The sequence below is a fragment of the Rutilus rutilus genome, assembly GCF_951802725.1.
Source record: "Rutilus rutilus genome assembly, chromosome: 3".
Classification (NCBI taxonomy): Eukaryota; Metazoa; Chordata; class Actinopteri; order Cypriniformes; family Leuciscidae; genus Rutilus; species Rutilus rutilus.
The window spans coordinates 5580331-5593189 of record NC_140211.1 but is presented as its reverse complement, the minus strand read 5'-3'; the positions used below and the strand labels follow the sequence as shown (position 1 = coordinate 5593189).

The following is a 12859-nucleotide window of genomic DNA, read 5'->3' as shown; positions in this document are numbered from 1 at the left end:
AACAAGCCCAAACAACTTGCTTGGGTAATGACGAGTAGAGCTTAGATCGGGCCCAAAAAATCAAGCCCGACCCTACCTGAGCCCGTTGTGTCCGAGCTCGGTCCGGCCCGACACATTAACTGTAATTATGAGCCCAAGCCCGATTTAGACCCAACCATTTTTAATACTGGGCCGTTATAACCAGGGGCGGCACCAGATAATTTTTTAACATGTGCTGAGGGGGTGCTAGATATATTATATATAAATACTTTTAATAAATGAGCAAAAATTGGCCACTTAATATTTAATAATTCTAATGATCACAATTAAAGTATACATTTTATTAAATTGAATTGAAGCACAACATTTGGCATTCAATCAAACAGTATTAAAGATTTATTATTATTAATAATGTTATTTCAACACAATAACTCGTTATTTCGACATAATATGTGTGCCGAGTGTGCGTGCAATAAGCAAGATGTGCATTTGTAAATCTGGTGACACGCGTGCATTGATTTTTATTAATAAACTAGTCTTTTCTGTCAGTGTCGGCTGCAAAGATGAAGTTGACGATCCCCATCTCCATAGTGAATGCGCCTATAGCCTAGAGAGAAATGCACATCTTGGATTACATAATCAGAGAGTAGCCTATTTCTTTTCATTTTGAATTGTTTCGTTTAAAGACATTTAAAGCTTTCTTTAGATAATTATTTCTCATGTCTGAGTTTCGGTTAATTTATGATGAGATGCGCTCCTGTTCACGTGCAATGCAAGTGACCGCGCCGGCGCCTCCATGTCATGATTTATATTGTCTGCTATATTGTTATATTCTTATTTATTAAATCCAGGCAATTGGTTGATGAAAAATGTATTAAAATTAAAATACAATTTATACAAAACGAAATTCACTTTAAAGAAAGGTTTTCTACAAAACAAAACTTAATGAAGAAAATGAAAGTTTAATCATGTCTGACCCATTAATAACAAAATCATGTCTGACGACATGACTATGACTATGTCTCCCGATGCATCCTATCATGGTGTTCACTTTTCATAATCAGCATAGATGGAAAAAAATAACATTATAATATTTGAACAAATATGAAACTAAATGCTCTTATTGAATGGCTACAACAAATATAGTAGGCCTACATACTCTCTATTTGTACAAATTGCTGCACATTCAAGTTAATTCTCGAATTAACGTAAACAATAACATAACGTTACCACTTAAAAAAATATATATATACAGTTGTACTGCAGTTTTTTCTAAGTACAAGAAACACTCTTTCTGCGTTGGAAACAGGTCCCATTCATAAAATCCTTCCGTTTTTGCGTGTTGTTTGTGCACCCGAAAACGGTACACGTTGAGCCACAAGGAGTCAATGCTTAATCTGTCAGCATTACTACTTTTCAGTAATCAGTTTCACCCGTTTGTACCGCGACACGAGTATCCCTTGTGTGCTAGCTTCATTAAGCGTTAGGCCAGAGAACGTCTAATGAGGAGAGAAGTGCCACTGAATAAACTTCCGGTTGCAGTTCCACTCTTGTATGAGGGCGCTCACATGACGAGTGCAGAATGAATGGAGGTCTATGGAGCTATACCCCTCAAAATCCACTTTTCTCAGGATATAATTTTTTGTCTAGTAATTTGAATGTTGTTTTCGAAAGGGGATGCAAAGAAATTACACATTGCTGGGTGTTCGATTTTTTAGAGTCACTTATTTGCTTTAAAAAGTCTTTCAAAATGTCAATGACGTCATTAGCAGAATGCTAGCGTGTTATGGGCAACAACAACTCAACCTGTAAGAAATCGAAAAGAAATAAGTACTCGTTCATTCAACTTTCGATCTATAACCCATGTTGAACTTGCAAAACCTACAATCAAATCTGAGATTTCTCAACAGCAATCGGGTGAGGGAGACAAATTTAGCCGTCTAGCCCAATAGACTCCCATTCATTTTGCACTCATGGCGAGCGCCCCCAGTGGAACTCTGATTGGAACTACAACCAATAGGACTTAATAGGGCGTTGGAGTGAACAGGCTTTCCGTAGACAGGCTTTGGTTAGGCTAAATCGGAACTGAGATACCGTCAACAGGAAGTATCGAGTGTCATGGCGACGCCCAATAAGACTCGCAGGAAAGTTGTGAATAACGGCTAATATTGCCCACAACCCATCGCACGTTGGATGAGGATTCGTTTAGAACTACAAACACGAGTGAAAAGTGTTAAAAAACTACAGACATGGAGGACGTGCGAGTCCGGTGGTTATGTAGAGAGGTTTAGATAAAGGGGTTTGAGTGATTAATTATCAGTATCTAACCTGACGAACCTGATTTATTCAATGTTGTCCACATTATATTGCATCTGCAGCAGCATTGTGAACTTTTGTAAAGATACGTTTAGCCATTAAAGGGGTGGTTGATTGCTATTTCACTTTTTTCATTTTAAATACTGTGTAATGTTGCTGTTGGTGCATGAACAGTATCTGCAAAGTTGCTGCGCTGAAAGTTCAACGTAAGCGGAGATATCGTCTTTTAAAAATCAGGAAGTTTAATGCCTACAAAAACGACTCGAATGGGACTACAACGAGATACTTCCCGGGTTTTATACGTAACTAACCCATACATTTACATCAACCCTCCCTCCGGAACATGTTCTGCTGTCGAAGAGGAGGAGTTATAGTGGAGAGAGCTGTAGCTGTCAGGTCTTCTGTGTTCAGGCTTCCTACAGACGCTGTAGTTCGTCAACAATGGTTAAAATTTAAGTTTGATTATGTTCCTGACAATTACAATCGTAGTTTAGCTCTCTGTGCTGCGCATTGTACGGAAGACAGCTTCCAGAATCTACACGAGTTCAATGTCGGATTCAACAAGAAACTATTACTCCAACATGAAGCAGTTACAGCTTTAAAACCAGAGGCCACAACCTGCAAGTAAGATTTAATCATTTTAAATGTATTTGCCTGTATAATTTAAGACGTAATGTTTTAGTTTTATCAAGGATGTAAAAAAATGCCAGCGCTGGCTTTAGTATATGACAGATGCGTACTATAAACATTTTGGACCCGAATTTGTAATATGTACAAATTTTGTAAACGTATTTTCCATGTAGGGCCTATAGCTACTTTATGACGTAATTTTTTTATTTGATCAAGAACGCAAACCAATGCCAAAGCTGTTTGGTTATAGTAGCTAGTTAGTTCGATGTTATTTTGTGTGTATAAGAAACGTGTGCAAACTTCAAAAAATTATCGCAACAGCGAACTTCAGCTGCTGTTATCACATGTACACCTAAAGAAAACGACAAACTGAGTAAACTACCGGTAAGTTTTGTGAATAGTTAAACGGTTGTTCATTCTATCAATAAAACAATATGTTTAAAAAACGGTATTACTCAGTCCTGTATTCAGTTATATTAAATGTTTAATCAGGGGGAAAGCGTATCTCAAAAGCTAACAAACAGCAGTAGCATTTTCAAGTATCAGCGTGTGGAAATTCTTTGAGAAAATAATAATAATTAAAAAAAAATTACCATTCAGAAACGTTTAGTAAGAGCCGTGTTTGCGGAGGTTCTGCTTGACTCTCTTCATCACCGCTCTCTGGGTCTGATTCTGGCTCAAATTGATGAGGCAATATTGACACCATTACATTTGACCGGGCCAGGAGCACATGTAACTGTCGCCCGTAAAGGTAATGGGCGTGAAGATTCCGGACGCAGTTTAGCCAATTACAACACACCGGCCGAACTAACCAATCTGAGCTCATTGCCTCTTTCTGAGGGAGTGGTTTCATAGACTGAGGAAGTCAACCGGTCGTTCAAATGACAGAGGAGGAAGCGGCTTACAATAAAGGTGAAATTTATGGAAAATAAGGCGTTTTTTAACAAACGAAACACGAAGACATGTTATATTGCAGCCCATAAACACAATCAAGCAAAGAAAAAAGGCAGTAAACCACCCCTTTAACTTTTAAATGCATCATTATATTCAAATTGCAAACACATGAGGAGAGTCTACGCATGAAAGACCCACTGGCAGATGAACCTGCTACTAAATTTCTCTCCGAAACAGTAAGAAATTAAATTAGATTGAATGGTGGATTTTAACTGTGACAAGATGATTGACAGGACAGTTTATAGTGACAGGACGCACGCGACAGATCTGTCCGTTAAGATGACGAAGTACCCACATAGCACATTTTTTCTGGCCCAGCTCCGGGGCCACACAATCACTTTTCCCTCGGCCCAAGTACTGCAAAGAATGACGGCCCTGAAGTGGCCCAGAACTGGATTAAAGACAAGGGTCACACATGGGCCATAACTGGCCCGAATCTCAGCCAGTTAGTCACCTTGGCCCTGAACTGGGCCAAAACAGGTTTTATTATTGGTACCAATTCTCAGCCATAAGGTAACCATATCGACACCACCCTTTAACCAGAAACCCCAAAACTGAGCCATAACCCAGCCTAATCTTACCCAAACCATGTGAACAAATAAGGCACAAGAAAATTCAATTCTCAAAAATAGTTTATTTAACAATAGGCACAAGCCAATAATAATAAATTATTATTATTTTCTATTTTTTTTTTGTACATTCAAAGCTTAACATCTTATTACCACCTCAAAATGTTCTGGTCTGTCTTAAACAGTGGTTTACTTATTGTAGTAATTCACAAGCCAAAAAAACAAAAAAAACTGCTAGAATTTGTGAACACTATTTTAGTTGCCTGAACAGCCAACTATGTACAACATTTTCTAACTAAATGAATCTAGCACTGAAATTTAAACATATTATAATGTAATTTTACTCTCAACAAACATAGAGCAAATAAAAAAAATTACTTAAAATAAATTTGCACACGAGAATGTTTGTATGTGTGAGGGAGAAAGTGATGCTATTTAGGACTGTCCTCAGGAAGTGAAATACAGCTCTGCAGATCCTCTCTTCTCCTCAAGCGCTCTCCTTCCTCCATCTCTATCAGGAGCAAGCTGAAGCCATCTTTGTATTGTTGCTTCTATCTCCTGATCAGTGGCATGTGTCAGACGATTTTTTCCTCACAGCAGCTAAAAGACAAAATACTAAATGAATAAATACATATACAAATATTCATCCACCTACTGTAAATAAATTTAGGTAACAAATTAAAATAAGGTTGCTTCGGTTAAATTTTATACAGGAAATGATTGCTTATAATGTGGCACTATTGTAATACCCGCAGTTCGGTCTATCGCACCCCCCGGTCGCGCCAGTCTGTACGAGATGGGTATAAACAGAGAATGTCTAATATGGCGAGAAGTTTCACTCTCACTACACTTCCGGCTTCTGAACTGGTTGCAGTTCCACTCTGATTCCATATGAGGGCGCTCACAGGACGAGTGCAGAATGAATGGAGGTCAATGGCGGTATACCCCTCAAAATCCACTTTTCTCAGGATATAATTTTTTTTGTCTAGTAATTTGAATGTTGTATTCGAAAGGAGATGCAAAGAAATTACACATTGCTGGGTGTTAGATTTTTTAGAGTCACTTATTTCCTTTAAAAAAGTCTTTCAAAATGTCAATGACGTCAGAATGCTGACGTCATTAGCAGAATGCTAGCGTGTTATGGGCAACAACAACTCAACCTGTAAGAAATCAAAACGACATAAGTACTCGTTCATTCAACTTTCGACCTAAAACCCATGTTGAACTTGCAAAATCTACAATCACATCTGAGATTTCTCAACGGCAATCGGGTGAAAGAGACAAATTTAGCCGTCTAGCCCCATTGACTCCCATTCATTTTGCACTCATGGCGAGCGCCCCCAGTGGAACTCTGGTGGTACTACAACCAAAATTCGGTACAATAGGGCTTAATAGGGAGTGGACAGGCTCTCCGTAGAGGCTGGCACTAAATACTTGGGGTTTCGAGTCTGTTTCAGTTTCACTCTCAGTACACTTCCGGCTTCTGAAATGGTTGCAGTTCCACTTTGATTCCATATGAGGGCGCTCACAGGACGAGTGCAGAATGAATGGAGGTCTATGGCAGTATAGGGATGTCCCGCGTGACGTCACGCCATTTGGAGCAGCCATCTTGACGGAATAGAAAATGCTAAACCGCTGGTGATAATACAGCTCGTCGCGAAATATTCATCTATTCTTCTATCATGCCCGAGCGATGCTGTGATAACGATAGCCTGCTAAGCTTGTGTATGCTTTTAATGAAGCTCCGGTGTAGCGTGATGGGAAGTGAATAAGGTAACTTAGCTGTATGTCACCGAACTCAATGTCAGGAAGTTTTTCTACACATTTAATGTCTGTAAAAAAAGAACTTGTGGTGCTTCATATGGATCTATGATTTGATTTCTAATTCCTTTATCTTCCTCTTGTATATTTCTTTTTGTGATGACATGACGTGAAGAGTTAGCTGACGGCCGCTGTGCTAATAATAGATAATGGTCAGTGTTCGTCTAAACCAGTGACCGCGACGCTGAAGTGTGTGAGAAAAAATGAATAACATCAGTGTGAACCACGAACATTTATTTTTTGAATTAAATATTAAATTTTAATCATTCTGTCATTTTTCAATGTCAATCTTTTCACTATTTACATGTTTATGCCCAAAATGCTATACTATAGTTGACTGTCATTCTCCTCTACCCTGTGTACATTATTGATTAAATAGCCTAACATTAGCCTATTTAACATCGTTACAGGCACGCGCGCATTCATTCAACTATTTTAAAAGACTGGAATAAACACCAGCACACACAAGCAATCTTTTTTATAGTCAATTTAATTAAAAAATGTAAACCCAACAGGTATGAAATGTCAGAAAGAGAAGAAGAAAAAAAACTGTTAATGGGAAGACGAGCATAGGACTGCTGCAGCTTAGTGGATACATATATTTAGCCTATTTATTATTCAGAATGCACAGTTGGAAAGAAAATATATTTATAGGAACATTACAGCAGGCTCAAGATAATTAATACAGTGACCATTATATACTATTATATTATTTTAATCAATTTGCTGTCATAAAACATGTGATAATCCGCATTCTCATGTATGTAGAGTGCGCTGAAGTATTCCGTCAAAATGGCTGACACGCGGCTAGGGGTCACGTGACTGGGAGATCCCTATACCCCTCAAAATCCACTTTTCTCAGGATATAATTTTTTGTCTAGTAATTTGAATATTGTATTCGAAAGGAGATGCAAAGAAATTACACATTGCTGGGTGTTAGATTTTTTAGAGTCACTTATTTGCTTTAAAAAGTATTTTAAAGTGTCAATGACGTCATACACATCGTACGACCAGAGATACTGCTTTACAGCAATCCTTCAGTCACTTTGGTGCTTTCGCGCTCTGCACTTTCTTTTCTCTTGAGGCATCGACAACACAGCTGACACAGGTAAATACACAACACAGCTGACACAGGTAAATACACGTGCTAGACGAGTTTTTGTTTTGTTTGTTTCTGGTCCCGCTTCAGATGCCACGATGCCATCAAGCGGTATCTCTGGTCATAATCAGTCCTTCACTGACCACGCAGTGGTCTTTTGCAGAGCAAAGCAAAAGCATCTTTTGCAGCGATTTTTGTGTGAGCATATCAATGAACACCCCTGACCACCAGCGAAAGAAACCTAAAATTCTCGGGACAGCAGCATGTGTCCAAATTTTAATCTTAACCGTTCTATTTCATCAGAAACGATCTGTAAACAGGGCTTTAAGTGTAAAATACCGAACTTGTCCTTTAAGAATAGTATTTTTGTATTTTCAAAATACTTGGTGTCAGTCAACCTATTTATTAGGCTGCTGATTTCCTGTATCAGCCAGTTCAGGACCCCCAACCCCAACTTACATAAACATGAACGACTCCATCTAGCATTGGGTGACAAATTATCTGCATTAATAAGGAACTAGATGCGAAAGTTCGTCGAGACAAACTTTAAGTTGGCTTGATAAAGTCGGACCAGAAAGTTTGAAGAAGTTTGAAGTTTAAATTAGTTTGAAGTTTAAATTAGTTTGAAGTAGTTTGAAGTTTAAAGTAGTTTGAAGTTTAAAGTAGTTTGAAGTTTAAAGTATTTAAAAGTAGTTTAAAGTATTTTGAGTGGTTGGTTAGTTGTCACAGATGGTTACTATGGAGTTTTTATAGAGTTCTTAGCATGATCTTGGCATTATTTAACACAAAGAAAGAAAGAACGATAGGTTAGAAAGATAAAAAGGTTAGAAAGAAAGATTAGTTCGAAAGAAAGAAAGAAAGAAAGAAAGAAAGAAAGAAAGAAAGAAAGAAAGAAAGAAAGAAAGAAAGAAAAAGAGTAGTTAGAAAGAAAGAAAGAAAGAAAGAAAGAAAGAAAGAAAGAAAGAAAGAAAGAAAGAAAGAAAGAAAAAGATTAGTTAGAAAGAATGAAGGAAAGATTAGTTAGTTAGAAAGAAAGAAAGATAGGTTAGAAAGATAAAAAGGTTAGAAAGAAAGATTAGTTAGAAAGAAAGAAAGAAAGAAAGAAAGAAAGAAAGAAAGAAAAAGAGTAGTTAGAAAGAAAGAAAGAGAGAAAGATTAGTTAGAAAGAATGAAGGAAAGATTAGTTAGTTAGAAAGAAAGTTAGAAAGAAAGAAAGAAAGAAAGAAAGAAAGAAAGAAAGAAAGAAAGAAAGAAAAAGAAAGAAAGAAAGATTAGTTAGAAAGAATGAAGGAAAGATTAGTAAGAAAGAAAGAAAGATAGGTTAGAAAGATAAAAAGGTTAGAAAGAAAGAAAGAAAGAAAGAAAGAAAGAAAGAAAGAAAGAACAAAAGAAAGAAAGATGGATTAGTTAGAAAGAAAGATAGATTAATTAGAAAGAAAGAAAGATGGATAAGTTAGAAAGAAAGAAAGAAAGAGAAAGAAAAAGAGTAGTAAGAAAGAAAGAAAGAAAGAAAGATCAGTTAGAAAAGAATGAAGGAAAGATTAGTTAGAAAGAAAGAAAGAAAGATAGGTTAGAAAGATAAAAAGGTTAGAAAGAAAGATTAGTTAGAAAGAAAGAAAGAAAGAAAGAAAGAGAGTAGTTAGAAAGAAAGAAAGAAAGAAAGAAAGAAAGAAAGAAAGAAAGAAAGAAAGATAGATTAGTTAGAAAGAATGAAGGAAATATTAGTTAGTTAGAAAGAAAGAAAGAAAGAAAGAAAGAAAGAAAGAAAGAAAGAAAGAAAGAAAGAAAGAAAGAAAGAAAGAAAGATGGATTAGTTAGAGAGAAAGATAGATTAATTAGAGAGAAAGAAAGATGAATAAGTTAGAAAGAAAGATAGATAAGAAAGAAAGAAAGAAAGAAAGAAAGAAAGATGGATTAGTTAGAAAGAAAGATAGATTAATTAGAAAGAAAGATGGATAAGTTAGAAAGAAAGATGGATTAGTTAAAAAGAGATAGATAGATAGTTTAAAGTTTAAAGTAGTTTGAAGTAGATAGATGGATGAGTTTATTTGTTTAAATGAGTCTCAATGGCTCATATAGTATATAGAACGGCAGTTTGGTTTAGTCTTCAAGGTGTTTAGATTTAAATTTTTGTCGGTTTGAATTTTTTAGAACTCCCCAATGTAAGTCAATGGGAGTTTTTGAATGAGTTTTTTCAAGTTTTGATCGTCATTTTTAGGAAAACCGTAAGTCCGATCAGTCTGAAAATAGATAGCACACTTAGTCAGAAAAGTTTGAGTGTCTGAGCCGAGTTTGGAGTATGTAGAGTTAAAGCTCTAGGAGGAGTTACATATAGAAATTTTTAGTCTCAGAAGAATAATAAGTTTAAGTACAATATCAGTAAGTTGGCTTTCTCAAGCCAACTTAATAAGATGTCATGGTCGATTCTACTTGTTGATTAAAGTCCCCCTGTAGTCAATAATTTTATACCTTAAAACTCATCTTTGATCACCAAAATTAAATCATCAAATGTTTTTTTTTTTTTTTTTGTGAAAAAAATCTTAATGCAAAATATCTTGAATGTAACTCTACACCCTTGCCTCATTTAGTATACACGGTTCTATGAATATGCAAATGAGCCCCGCCTCCACTCACTCACTCAGCTCAGAGATCCACTGGTTGACGATCACACGTTGATTTAGATTGGTTACAAGGGAGTTTGTGACGTCAGAAACACCAGCGATTTCAAACCGTGTTTTTGAGACTGTCTTTGGTTCACTGCAGTTTTAAGAAGAAAATACTCAGAAATGGTGTCGACTTATGAATTTACACATGGTTTGTCTTAAAGCGTATTAAAAACACCACATAGACACAGTAGCGCGGGAAGGGGGGTGCTGCGGGGGCTGCAGCCCCCTCGTCATAGCATCAGCACCCCCAAGTGGGGGGCTGTGGACAGTGGACTAATATAATATTGTACTTTAAAAACGTGAAATAAAAATAAATAAATGGACAGCGTTAACTAACTCTCTTATGCCTAATTAAGTGAGTGTTCAAGCTACGGAGAAAATGAAATAAAGTTTGAATTTGTCATGCTTTGTTCCGATCAGAGCACGTGAGTGGAGAGCGCATTTCTGAATATTCCGCTCCGCTCGCTCATTCCGCTCAGGGTCGCTCGCTCAACCCAGAATAGCCTGCTGGTACCAAAATATGTGGAATAAGGGCTGCCTCCGACTAAAGTTTTTTTAGTAGTTGTTCATTTAAGCCATCAGTAGACAAATCGCCCCTTTATATTAATTTTATTACTTAAATAGGCTATATACAGGATAATGAGCGTGTAGCCTGTACATAATATAGCCGCACTCAAGCGCACGGTCACACGCATAAAGATTGCCACAAAGAACCGGCAAAAGTATGAATGTGTCCAAAATACCAAGGAGACATTTAATTGTTTATTAATAAACTGGTGTTTTCTGTGTCGCTGCAAAGATGGAGTTGGCGATGTGGACTCGCCATGAACGCCAGAGAGAAATGCATGTGAAATACACATTTCATATGATCAGAGAGTAGCCCATTTCTTTTCGTTTTGAATAGTTTCGGAGAGGGGGTTCAGCGAAAAATCGGCAGCTGGCAGCAGGAAGTAGCTGCCGTTGACAGCCGGAAGTAGCTGCCGTTGACAGCCGGAAGCCCTGCCATATTAGGAGGGACCTGCTATTTCGTGACAGCCAATCAGTATCGTCCAACGTAGTAGCAACCAATCACATTTAACTTTAAGTCAAGCGACAGCAGCCAATGGTGGCGCCGGCGAATCTTCAGTAATGGCGGCGGTGTTTGGCTCGGTAAGTTCGTATATATTATCAGATTAATAAATAATTGTTGCTCTGTACGTTGGAGTTTAACTTTTATGTTAGAGACAGTGTATCTGTGACTACTTAAGTTGAATTGGTTAATTTAATCATTTGTAGAAAGTTAACGCAGCTTGTGCACCGTTTGTGAGGGGCTATCATTAACTTCTAATACTACGTTACCATTATCATTAAATATTAGCGTTTGTTAACATGTTAACTTAATCTATTGATTAGAATAAAGCTCATGCTGATTTATTGGAATTATTGACAAGCTCAGCCTTGATGATACACGTGCAACGCTAACAAAACATATCCCAAATGTGCCATGTTTTAATACAAAACACCATTTTAATCAACATTACTTCACCATATTCTAAACTTCTGTTTTTTGTAGGTTCACCAGAGCCTGTCACAGATTGCTGGGGACGGACAAACATACTGCCAGGAAGGAAATCCATCCAAACTCACTGGTATGTTTTCACATAAGGAACATAATGTTAAATGTATTATATCCTGTCTTGATCAAAGCAGGCAAAAGGCATACTGGTTTTTTATCTTTTTATTTTTTTTATACAAATTCTAGATTGTATCGAAAATTTGACATTTCAGTGTCTATTTTCTTTGTTTGATTATTTTTTGGATGGGACCCAATCACCAGATGAGACCAGAATATGTGTGTATGTATGTATATGTGTGTGTGTGTATGTATGTATGTATGTGATATGTATATGTATGTATGTTAAATTATTTTTTATATATCTATTCAAGATATACTGGAACTGTTCACTTTTTCCATATAACTTTCACCCCCAGTTTCACAGACAAGGCTCAAACTGGTCCCAGACTAAAATGCATGTTTAACTGAAAGCAAATTACACTTGCATATCTTAAAATGTCAGTGCCATTGTTTCTTTTAAGATTCACAACAGTAATGTTTTTTTCTAAGGCATATTTATAAAAGTCCTAATTGCACTAAGGCCTAATCTTGTCATAATCTAAACCCTATCTGTGAAACCGGGCTTCAGAGTTTTACATATTAGTCCAGTGGTTCAGTTCAACACTTTGTTCTCTGGCTTTAGATGGGAATAGACAGTGGCATTTAAAAAATAAATTACACCTGCTTTTTCTCTCGTGTGTATAAAATAACAAACTTTTTTTTTTTTTCTTCTTTTTAAGCTCAATTGCAATAAAGATGGATCCGGGATCTTGGAAGCTTGTTAAAAATAAGGGTTTGATTTCATGTTGCAACAATTTTGATTTCTTTGCTATCTTTAGTGTAGAAATAAAATATTAGTTTTTCCATTTAGATTTCTTTTTTTCCAGGGTGTTCCAGCTCAGTTGGGATCTGTGGACTGCGGTGTATTCATGCTAATGGTAAGTTATTACAGTGGTTTTGTTTCCCCATAACTTTTATTTTACGGATAACCCATCATCCATAATTGTCATCAAAAGACATCAGGCTGATCCCAATTAATTTTGTTTTTCAGGTGTGTGTGTGTGTGTGTGATTTCTGTAAAAAAAAAAAGTCTCCCTTTGCTTTGAACTTTGATCGTCGTAACTTATTCATATTGCAGATATTGTTTATGCTCTGACAGCAACATTACTCTAAAGTTTCTTTCTTTCTTTCTAACTTGTCTATCTTTTTCTAACATCTGTCTTTCTTACTA

At 36.6% G+C, this 12859-nt stretch overlaps 1 long non-coding RNA gene across 2 annotated transcripts; it reads left to right on the top strand.

The window, feature by feature from the left end:
* The first annotated feature begins 6022 nt into the window (after window positions 1–6022).
* Window positions 6023–12658, top strand: LOC311287721. 2 transcript variants are annotated; one of them, XR_014626788.1, is made up of 4 exons: window positions 6023–6221; window positions 10939–11183; window positions 11587–11662; window positions 12369–12658. It is a non-coding gene; the product is annotated as an uncharacterized lncRNA (long non-coding RNA). The 2 variants fall into 2 exon arrangements; XR_014626789.1 differs by having other exon boundaries at window positions 11587–12658.
* Window positions 12659–12859: the final 201 nt, after the last annotated feature.